Here is a 10,519-nt window from a genome sequence, read left to right as displayed (position 1 = left end):
AGGATATATGATATCGACATAAGAATGGAAATTACCATTGTTAATTGACAATACATCATCGATATATCTAAATGTCGAGTTGAAGGCCACAGCAAGTGTTTTCTTCTTTTCACGCATAAGATTTTGCACAAATTCTGCTTCATATAAATACAAAAATAGGTCTGCTTATACATGTAACGGGGCGCAATTGGTACCCATGGAAATTCCAATAGACTGTTGGAAGACCTGGTCTTCAAAAACAACATTGATATTGTCAATTAGAAACTCAAGCATCTTTATGATGTCAACTTCAGAGTACTTGTGTGTACAATAAGAATGTTTTTAACAAACTAATTTGCAAATGACCAATGACAAGGTAAATAAATTTACGAGTTCCATTTTATTGAAAAAGCAGCTGATTTTATGATTTCTATGTTGTATGTCATAGAGTTCAGGACATTATTTATTGAACAGCCCTCGTATCTTTGTTTCATCAATTTCTTATGATTAATAGCTTGTCTCGTAAAAATTGACCGTTCATTGCTTTTGCGTTTTGAATTAAGTGGGGACATAAAAACCATTTACATATGATAAGGGTATATTGCTTCATATTAAGGAAAAGTTATAATGTTTATCATAGATTTTTTTTTTGCAATGTTACCATTAACGCCTTTTTGTAGTCAAAACATGAAGCAGGTTTGTCAGATTTAGGTGTCGTTTCTTTCAAGGTCACTGCCGAGCTGAAGGCCAAAGCAAGTGCTTTCGTCTTCTCACTCATGTAGACGTTTTAAAATAAATTCTGCTGCATGAATATAAAAATAGATCTGCTAACAATAGGGCGTAATTAGTTTCAATTGGAATTCTCTAAAGATTGTTGGAAGATTTGATCTCCAAAAAAGATACTTAGATATTGTCAATCAGAAACTCTTGAAAGCATGTTTTCAATATCAACCTCAGAACACATTTTTGTACAATCAGCATGTTTTTAAACAAGATAATTTTTCCCCGACCAATGACAAGGTATATAAGTATATGCACGAGTTTTATTTTAATTGAAAAAAGCAGCTGTCTAACAGTATGATGTCAAAAAGTCTGGGCTTTATCTTTTTATGGGGAAATGGAATGGAAGTAAGATCAAGTACATTTATTCACCCAAAACTGTCCTTAAAAAGGGGGGTACATGAGGACAATGTCATTATTTCTAAATTCAGGCCAGAGCTACAAGTATATATAATACACTTTTTAAAAAATGGGGGAGAAGGACAACAAAAGTCCTATTTTGGTATGAAATTTGATATTAGATTGTCCATAATTTCTGGTTTATACTCTGTCTGTAATATGGCAAAAAGTATAAAGATTTTCTAGTTAATTGCCTGTGCAGATTATTATAAATTGCAATGGACAACAAGAGCCAGTGCTGACGGCACTGTTGTTTATGTTAATTAAGGAGGGATTTTTCTCGTATTTCTTGTATTTAAAAATTAATGAAATTTTCACAGAATCAAGAAGACAATATCACTAAATGATGGCAAGTAAGATGCAATTTGGCTGTTTTATATCGAAGGCAAGGTCAAGTCAAGGTCATTATTTTTTCCCTGGACATAAAGAATATAAAAATTCCTGATGCCAATCATGCAATGCCTACAATGCCTAAATAACCATAATAATATCCTAAAATTTGAAGAAAAACAGAAAAATCGAAGAATAAGTTAATGAACTTTACCTGACCTTGCCTCTTATATAAAACAGTCAAATATCATCTAATACCGTCACTTACTGACAAGTAGTCTTCTAGAATCTATTGAAATTTTATCATTTTCTTGAAATACAAGTAATATGAGAAGAATCCCCATAATTGCCTCAATGCTAATAAGTGTATATTATGTTTTGCCGACTGGAATGTCATGTAAAATCTTCCATAAAATTATCATGTTGTAAAGGGCATTGGGAAGATTCAAAAGGCTTGAAACGAATGCATTTGGGTTTTATGAAAATCTGATAATTAACAAGAGAAACAAATCATCCTCTGTATATAACAAAAGTTATCTATTGGAAGTCCCATGGGTACCAATTGCATCCTTTTATTAGCAGACCTGTTTTTGTTTTCACATGAAGCAGAATTTGTCCAAAATCTTATTCGTGAAAAGAAGAGAAAACACTTGCTTTGACTTCAACTGGACATTTGGATGTATCGACGACGTATTGTCAATTAACAATGGTTATTTCCATTCTTATGTCGATACGATATATCCCGGTAACCTTAAGATAAAGGATACCACAGTATGATACATCTGTTTCATATTTGGATATTTTACTTGAAAATGACGTTAATGGTAATCTAACAGTCAAGCTCTATGATAAACGTGATGATTTTAACTTTTCAATTGTCAGCTTCCCTTACTTATGCAGTAATATACCTTCATCACCTGATACGGAGTTTATATCTCTCAGTTGATTCATTACGCAAGAGATGCTCTAAGTATGTACAATGTCTAAAACGAGGTAGATTATTGACAAACAAGTTGATGAAACAAGAATATCAGCAATCTTATTTAAAGTCATCATTTCGTAAGTTTTATGGTCTATAGATACAATAACCTTGTCAGCAAATACAATTTAGTGACTGACGTTTTTCATACTAATTGTTAGGCCATTATTTACACACTGAATTGACGACGGATTTTTCCATTCTTTCCCGATCATGACAAGGAACACACGGTGGGTGTGACGGTCGGCAGGGGATGCTCCATGGCACCTGATCCCACCTCCGATGTTTTGGACGTCCGTGTTCGTTCTGCTCCTGTTTCGTATTATTTATGGACTTTTGAGCTTAAAAGATGGTTATCTCCATATGTTTCATTGTATTAAAACATGAAGAGGTGCAATTTTGAAAATTAAATACCTGGAATGACTGATGATTTTTTTTTTTAGGAATTGCTAAATTTCCGCGATGTGGCTTTTTGATTGCAGGCATTGTTATCGAAATTCTAAAAAAAAAATGGGACAAACTAATATACATCAATGTATCTACTTTGCAACCAAAACCTCGGAATTGACCCTAGCCACGATCCTTGACTCCAAAACTGGTTATCAAGGCTCCTAATTAAGAGAAACGTCACCCTCCAAATCAGGCTATAGAAACCAGAAAATGCCGATACAATTCGTCCACTGTTCGATTCTTATAAGTAAAGCTTGAATTATACTTATAGCTGAAAGACAAATTTGTTTGATTTTGCTATAAGCCATGTTATTTGTCACGAAGTGCTTCTGGATGCCAGATAGGGGAGGAATGTAATGTTAGCTTTGGTCTTCGAGTTAAAACTATTTGTTGAACATATTTTTGTATTAGGTAGTCAACGAAACAAGGACAAATGATCATTTACCACCAAAGAACATTTAAAGCATTATCCTTGATCAATAGTTTCATTACAGTAGAGATCTTCTCAATTTAATCCGGAGTTTGGTAGCAGCTGACACATGTGACTTAGGGTCAACAATGTGCATGATTCAAAACATTATAAAAATGCTGACAGCTTAATTTCAGACCGTTTTAATCGGTTATTAGATCGTTGTTTGAGTGAACTTGAAGCAAGGCTTTGCTTAACTGATCTTGATTTTCATCAGTTTCCGCGTATTCATAACTTTTAAATTTCGTTCTTTTTTTCCTTCTCTTAAATAGAGACTCAGACCACAAATACATATACCGATACAGTGCTTCACAATTTTTAGAAAACATTCCAAAAACTGCTGGATAAATACACATACTTGCTAGCTATGATGAAACAAAACAGCTTATTTTGAGTACTCGTTTTGCGATTAAGTAGTTCAGTGAAACTTGTCAAATCCAGGTTTTGTGCATTCTTAGTTTTTGCCTAATACGGTGTCTTAACTTCGAGTCCCTGTATCTGTACATTCAATTGCATAAAATTTTGTCTTATCCGGAATGTTGTCAAACCTGGTCAACCAATGGTCTCCAGATTACTGTAATTTGTACATGCTGTTATTTAAATGCTTTTACATGAAGGTTGCAATCACTGCAACCTACATACAAAAAGCATTTAAAATGCCTCGAAATTTTGCATCTTCACAGCCAAATCTATATTTTACAACATTCTTTTTTATATTCAATCATTTTTAATTTAATTTACACATAACTAAGGTAATTTTTAGAAAAATATTTTATAAGACTTAGACACATGTTTGTATACGTCTACATCAGTACATGTATATTGGCCGACTAGTTTTGGTACCGTATCAGATTGTGGAAATGGTTGAAAAGAAACTTCTTCTTTATTTTTTGGTTTTTATTGTCTTCTATTTTTTCTTAAACTTAATTATTTTTGTTAAAGATAGTAAGAAGCTCAGCTGCGGGGTAATTGATTTCAGCCATGATGACGCAAGTGCCCGCTCTGCCACTGAGTTAGGCATAAAGGCCGTATAGAGGGTTATAAATGGCCGTGATTATAGGCCATCCTTGAAAGTGCAAAAATCAATCCTCATAAACAGCTGTACAAGATATGAGATCGACCTGAGCCCTTCAAAAAGGATATCTGCTTTGTTTGTAAACATCAATATACAAGAAAAATATGTTGCCAATAGATATTGTATGAAGAAAAAAAAAAGATTTTCCTCGGCCAAGAGAACGCAATGTTAAGAGTTTCTCAAAATAATACTGCACCCATTTAATTGATTTTTTAGTCTACAATTTTAGACATTTACGTAAATTCCTTTTTTTAACGATTAAAAAAATTGTGTACTTTACCTTCATCCTGATGGTATCAAAAAATTTAAACATTGAAGATGGTACTATAAGTTTGTACTAAAAGAAAAAGAAGTAAGTTCCCTGCACATGGTTGTCTCCAAACAAGAGAATCTCCAAGAGAAAAGGCTTTTTGTCTATTAGATTTTAATTTTCCAAGTAGTATAACAACTTATACCTTATAGCTCTCTTTCTAAAGAGAAGATTCTTCAAAACCATCATCTTTAAATAGTTTTAATACTCTTAAACAATTCTCAAATTATATGAATTACATTACCTAAACACTGTAAAAAAATAAATAGTTAATGTCACGAAGAAAACTTGTAGTTTCACTGTCCATACAATCACTACCTTAATAGTAGTTTTACCAGATATTGGTATATTTACTAGATAAGATTAGTAAATTTAGATATGATGAGTAATTTTCACTAGGTATCTAAGTATCTATACGACCCCCGCTCCACAACTCACTATCTTAACCAGTAAACTGAAAGTTTACTAATCACGACCAACGCTTTACGAAACACACTAGTTAAATTCACTAGGTTTTTCTTTCAGTAAACATATATACTGGATTCCAAAATTTTATAAAAACCGGTACACACACAGGTACATAGAGGGTTCCAGTAAATGTTCTACCAGCCTCTTTCTTTACTCCTCAATAAAGTATTCACATCAGTGAAGGAGAATTTCAAGAGAACTGTACAACAATATATTCGAGAAGTGGTGTAAATCAGATGTGGATACTTAAAAATTCCAAGGAACATTTAGAAAATTTTGAATCAGAAAATTTTACTAAAATTCTCAACGATAAATTAAAGCCCAGCTTTTTGACATCATAAACTGCTGTTTTTTACAACAACAATAAAAAAGGAACTCGCAAATATACTTCCTTCACATTGATCATATGCAAAATTATTTTGTTAAGAACAGTCCAGCAGTCTGTTGAATTGGAACTCTCATTAGTACGAAAGCCCAGAAGGCTCATTCGAGATTCAAGTTTCGAAATACGAGATTCAAAATTCGAGATTCGAAATTCGAGTTTCGAGATTCAAGATCCAGATTAACCAATCAAAAGGCTCATTCGAGATTCGAGGTTCGAAATTCGAGATTCGAAATTCGAGTTTCGAGATTCAAAATCCAGATTAACCAATCAAATGCGGGTTCAACATTGATAACTCCCCTTTATTATGTTTAATCTATCAATAAATCGTTTAATATATTTATAGCAAATGAGTCATTTGAATAAATTACAATGCAAGAAAGAGTGTTTTATATATTAGAAAGAAAGTTAAATAATCCTTTGATTTTTGATCAGCAAGATATACTTCAATTTATATTATGACTTCTTAAATATTAAATAGAATACATAATCAGGAATATATACAGGGGCGGATACAGGATTGGTACTTAGGGGGGGGGGGGGGGGCGTGGATAATGTTGTTGAGGCAAGGGGTCTGGGGGCCGCCTTAATGCCCCCAGTGGGTCCAAGGCGAAGCCCTGGTAAGGGCCCAGGGGGCGAAGCCCCCGGTAGCTCCTGGGTTTTCGTTTTTCGTTTCGGGTTTGGGTTTTCCAGACACAATAATAGTGCATATTTTTCAATTATTTTTGTTTTAAGTGGCACATAGGTCCGGATGTTTAAATAATAATTGTATTGAATGTTTCTCAATTCTCATTATATTGTCACACATGCCACTATAATAAACGATTTAATTGCTAATTACTTACCGATAGTGGTGTATTGCTTAGTGATGTACCATGGCACGACGTGTTTAATACTAGTCATATCATACTTTGAATGGTGGGGACCCAGGGGGCGCAGCCCCCGGAAGCTCCTGGATGTTTGTGTATTTTAAGAGTAAATCCAGGCAGAAAAACAGTGGTTTGGTTAGTTTTGACCAAAATGTGGCATGAATATGTCATATCATACTTTGAAAAATTTTGGGCGTGCGCCCCCCACGCCCCCCTTAAATCCGCCAGTGATATATATTTTTGCATTGTCTACTATATATAAAGGATTGTTGACATAATAATTATGGAACATGCCAACGGGTTCATAATTCCAACTCTGTAATCCTTAAAATGTACAGTTGTAAACCTGAATTTGTAAATTGTAAATCTTAATTTCATAATTTGTCAAATGGTCTTTCATAATTTGTTAATTGTAAATTATCCAACATAAATTTAAAAGTGTAAAAATGTAAATGCAAGTTATGTCAATGATGACGTGTAATTCGTAGACTTGCGATTTGTCAACTTATGAAATGTACTTTCGTGATTCGTAAATTATGCAAGGTTGCATATTAAGACGAAAGAGGGCGCTATAAGGGTGGCAAGTCATTTCGCTCCAAAGCTAAAAAGATCCTTTACCAACTGAGTTTTGTGGTATGCATGCATAGCATGCCTTCAAGTGGTCTCTTAAGCTGTTTATAAATAAGATTTAAGTTTAATACAGAAAAGATCGGGGATCTAAACACACAAAACTTTTTTCGTATATACCGCTACAGAAAGCAGGCGCGGATCTCGGGAATTTTTTCCAAAGGGGGACGAGGTGCACCTTAGTCAAAATATTCCAAACCAAAAATTCTTCGACAAGCAAAAAAAAAAAAAAAAAAAAATAATAATAATAACTGATTTCGTGTTTGTGGTTGTGGTTTGCGTGTGTTTGGGTGTGTGTGTGTGTGTGGGGGGGGGGGGGGGGGGGGGGGGGGGGGGGGGGGGGGGGAAAGTCATTTCTATGTGCTTCAGTTTATACAATTAACTGTACATTTTCAGGGAGGGGGTCCGGATTCCCAACCCCCTTTTAAATCAGCACACGGAGAGATGCCGAGGGAATAGAACACGAAAGTTTTTTTTTCAGTATTATAAAGAGGCGTAAAGACTTGCCGCGTTGTATTGGAGGGGGGGGGGGGCTCTCCCTTCCCGCTTTTTCTCGAACATGTTTTACTGTAATTTAGTATCAAAACCCATTATAACTTATGGATCGAATTGTCTTGTGAAAAAGTAAGAACCATATACCACACCCCCAGGATTTTCAGATAAACGTGTCAATTATTTTTCTGCGCCCCTTTCAAAAACGTTGCTACATGCACGAATGCTAGATTTTTCACGTGTTCTTTTTTTGTGTGATCGTAGGGCCCAAGGCACAGAAGCCTTAATTTTTTTTCTGAACTTCATTTTGTTTCATGATGATGCATGAAATAAACTATATGTAACCCAACAAAACTGAGATGTTCCATGCCGTCTGGAATGTCTCCGGTTCTATAAAATCATCTGATTAATGTATACAAACTCCATGAGTGGTGCAAAGAGAAGGACCCTCCCTTCCTATAGTGTGTTAGTCTTAAATCTGACGAAACATTATAAAATATATTAATGATTATTTATAAACACAAAAATAGTCATCCGTTTGGAAGAAAAGGAAAAAATACGTACTTAATATATGATCACTTCAAATAATTTTTAATCTAAATTTTCCGTATATACAAACTAACGTGTACTTTACAAAGACATCGGCAAAACTTGCATTTACATTTTTACATTTGTCAAATTAAGCATGGATAGTTACAACTAACAGATTGTGAAAAAACAATTAACAGATTATGAAATTAAGATTTACAATTTACAACTTCAGATCTACCTGTGTACATTTTAAGAATTACAGAGTTGGAATTTTGAACCCGTTGGCTTTCCATAAATAATAAAGTTATAAATAGTGACTAAAGATTAACAAAATCCTTGTAGCCTTGATAAATAAAAACCGAGTATATTTTAGTCTTTGACCATAACGCTATTATTTAGACTAATCTACTGTTTGATATCAGATAAAATGAATGCTGCATTTATTCTAATTCATATTTGCAATCTGTATTGTATATATAATTGTTAATTAGTTCAAGAAATCAAAGCCTTAGATGAACATAAGTAATTGAAAACTTTATTTTAATGTATTCCCTCTATTAGGAAAACGAGCGCGGTTTTTATTTATCAAGGCTACATTGCCTTTCAAAGTTTTAAAGTAACATTTTCAGTGTCGGGAAAAATTGGCAGGTGTTGCCGGTAGGGGTGGGGATTTTGTTAATCTTTAGACACTATTTATAACTGTATTTTTATGTCAGCAACCCTCTATATACAGTAGACAATGCAAAAATATATATATTCCTGATATATGTATTCTATTTAATATTTAAGAAGTCATAATATAAATTGAAGTATATCTTGCTGATCAAAAATTAAATGATTATTTAACTTTCCTTCTAATATATATAACACTCTTTCTTGTATTGTAATTTAATGAAATGACTCATTTATTATAAATATATTAAACGATTTATTGATAGATAAAACATAATAAAGGGAAGTAATGTTGAACCCGTATTTGATTAGTTAATCTGGATTTTGAATCTCGAAACTCGAATTTTGAATCTCGTATTTCGAAACTCGAATCTCGAATGAGCCTTTTGATTGGTTAATCTGGATCTTGAATCTCGAAACTCGAATTTCGAATCTCGAATTTTGAATCTCGAAACTTGAATCTCGAATGAGCCTTCTGGGCTTTCGTACATTAGCACCAATCTGATTAAAATCAGATCCTTTGATCCGCTCACACGAGATCTCTACAAAGCTGTGGCAATCTCTGTGAGCGGATCAAAGGATCTAATTTTAATCAGATTGCATTAGTATCAATTTCGCCCCATTATCAGCAAACCTATTCATATGAAGAAATTATTTTTAAAAAATCTACATAAGAAGAAAACACTTCCTGTAGCCTTCAACTTGACATTTAGATATATCGACCACGTAATATCAATTCACAATTTGAAAAAAAATTCTATTCGTATGGCGATTTGATGTATCCCACTGAGCTTGAAATAAAAGATACCACAGAGTCTTGCACATCTGTTTCATATTTGGATATTTTACTACAAAAGGACGTAAATGTTAACCTCAATACCAAGCTTTCTGACAAATATGATTACTTCAACTTTTCAATCGCCATTTTCTCTTTATTAACAATGCCTTACTTATTTAACAAGATACCCTTATCACTTGCTTGCGGGTGTTTGCCTCTTAGTTAATTTGTTATGCAGGAACATGCTCTACATATTTACAATTTATAAAACGAAACAAACTATTGACAAACAAGTTGTTAAAACAGGGATATCAACAGCCTCGTTTGAAGTCGTCATTTCGCAAGGTTTTTTTGTCGATACAATGACCTTGTCAGCAAATATAACCTATCATTGAGTAAAAACTGTCTAACTTTTTCTCACGCTTATATATTGTTGGTCAATTTTATAGACGCTGAATTGTCTACGTTTTTTTTTTCATTTTTCTTGATGGTGGCGGGGGCGCACTGCGGGTATGACTGCAGGGGATGTTTACTCCTCCACGAACCTGATCCCACTTCTGATGGATAGAGGTCCGTTTTTCTCTGTTCCTGATTTGTGTTGTGATAAAAACTGTTTCCTATTTCTCGCCTAACAAAAACATTAGTTATCCTTTACGAAAGTCTCATACATGTAAATCATTTCATCCTCTTTTCTTTATCATAAATTCTCTTTTCTTTGCCAAATGCATGTATTCACTGATGAAAATGAACACCAACATTATATACTTTTTTGCATTTCAGTCTCATGACAGTGAATCTTGTGTTGCATTTAAACGAACTACTTCATGCCTGACAAAACAATTGAAAATTTGTCTTCTTTTCTAGCATGTGATGTTATCACAGGCAATTTTAAAATCAATCATAATTTTTGCGGGAGTGATCTAGTCAGT

The sequence above is a fragment of the Saccostrea cucullata genome, unplaced genomic scaffold (genome assembly GCF_032062105.1).
Source record: "Saccostrea cucullata isolate Sc308-1 unplaced genomic scaffold, CSIRO_AGI_Scuc_v1 ctg55, whole genome shotgun sequence".
NCBI lineage: Eukaryota > Metazoa > Mollusca > Bivalvia > Ostreida > Ostreidae > Saccostrea > Saccostrea cuccullata.
The sequence above is the reverse complement of the archived record's forward strand: the minus strand, read 5'-3'. Positions refer to the sequence as shown.